Source organism: Austrofundulus limnaeus, unplaced genomic scaffold (assembly GCF_001266775.1).
Source record: "Austrofundulus limnaeus strain Quisiro unplaced genomic scaffold, Austrofundulus_limnaeus-1.0 Scaffold1119, whole genome shotgun sequence".
Classification (NCBI taxonomy): Eukaryota; Metazoa; Chordata; class Actinopteri; order Cyprinodontiformes; family Rivulidae; genus Austrofundulus; species Austrofundulus limnaeus.
This window is the reverse complement of record NW_013953521.1, coordinates 103,942-105,231: the sequence shown is the minus strand read 5'-3', so window position 1 is coordinate 105,231 and position 1,290 is coordinate 103,942. Positions and strand designations below refer to the sequence as shown.

The 1,290-nt window shown below is 44.1% G+C and overlaps 1 protein-coding gene across 2 annotated transcripts in view; it reads left to right on the top strand.

Annotated features, from left to right (window-relative positions):
* The window catches only part of fastk (Fas-activated serine/threonine kinase), a 22,215-nt gene that overhangs the window by 5,171 nt on the left and 15,754 nt on the right, over nt 1-1,290 (top strand). The gene's annotated exons all lie outside the window — the stretch shown is intronic.

The following is a 1,290-nucleotide window of genomic DNA, read 5'->3' as shown; positions in this document are numbered from 1 at the left end:
CCAACAGGTGAGACACCAGGTCTTCCAACAGGTGAGACACCAGGTCTTCCAACAGGTGAGACACCAGGTCTTCCAACAGGTGAGACACCAGGTCTCCCAACACCTGGATGTCCCAGTTGTTCCTGAGTTCTCCTCATATGGTGCGGTCTGAGGCCCAAAATTAAGACTATTGAACAACCAGCGGTGCTACATGCTTGTAGCAGGAGGCTGTATCTAATCCTAACCACCCATTGATCTGATTAATGATAGGCCGGGGGGGGCCGGGGGGCCTCAGTAGACGTCAGCATCCAAGAAGAATTTAGTCCACAGCTCTTCAAGGCTGTTGTAGAGGAGAGACAAATCTGTAATCAGTTGTTTGGGAACAGAGAAACTGTTTTCAGTCAGGCAGACAATAACAGTTTTCCACCTGCTTTAGTGTTCTGCAGGTACATCTCCATGTGGTGAATCCAATCAGGCACATAGTGTGGACAGTTCTGCTGAGCCCGTCAATCAGCTTCTCCAAGATCAGTTCCATCTGGCCAGCAAAGTCCAGGGACCAGAGCCGGCCCGCGACCCTCAATAGAACCACTTGAGTCTGACCCCTAACCCCTAACCCTGCTGGTCAGGAGCTTTGAAAAACTCACAACAAGCTGGTTCCAGAAGGTTGACTCAGCAGTTCGGAGCGGCCCAAAACTAAAGTTGTAACTCCAATCAGAGGAGATGTTTTCTTGTAAGATTTCAAAAAGGAAAAATGGCTGCAACAAAAGAAAGAACAGGAGACCCTCACAGGGTCTTGACCCAGCAGAACAAAAACAACAGGCTGACTCAAACACAGCACAGAACACAACTTAAAGCTTTACACAGTGAGGGCACAAACATCACAATGTGAGAAAGACTTGTGCTTATCTGAGAACATGTGTGTGTTTGTGTTTTCTCTGTATGGAAGGTGCAAAAATCAAAACATAGTAACACAATCATTTCTGAGCAGGAGTAACTAAACTCTTACAAACAGCACATGAATAGATTCTAATTAACTAATGATTAATTATGAACACTGACTAATGGTCTGTTAACAATGACTGAGTAAAGCTTATCAAGACAGAAGAAATAAAAACATAAAAATATAAGCATTAACTAAAACATATTAACTCATAAACGTCTAAGCATAATCAGAGACAACACATACACAATCATTATAAGCTAAATTAGAGAGCCCTTAAAGTGTAACTTACCCCCCTGTGAAAAGATAACTCCGCCCCAAGGCGAAATTTGAAAAATGCATCAAAGTGGGTAGGGGAGGGGGTGTGGGTA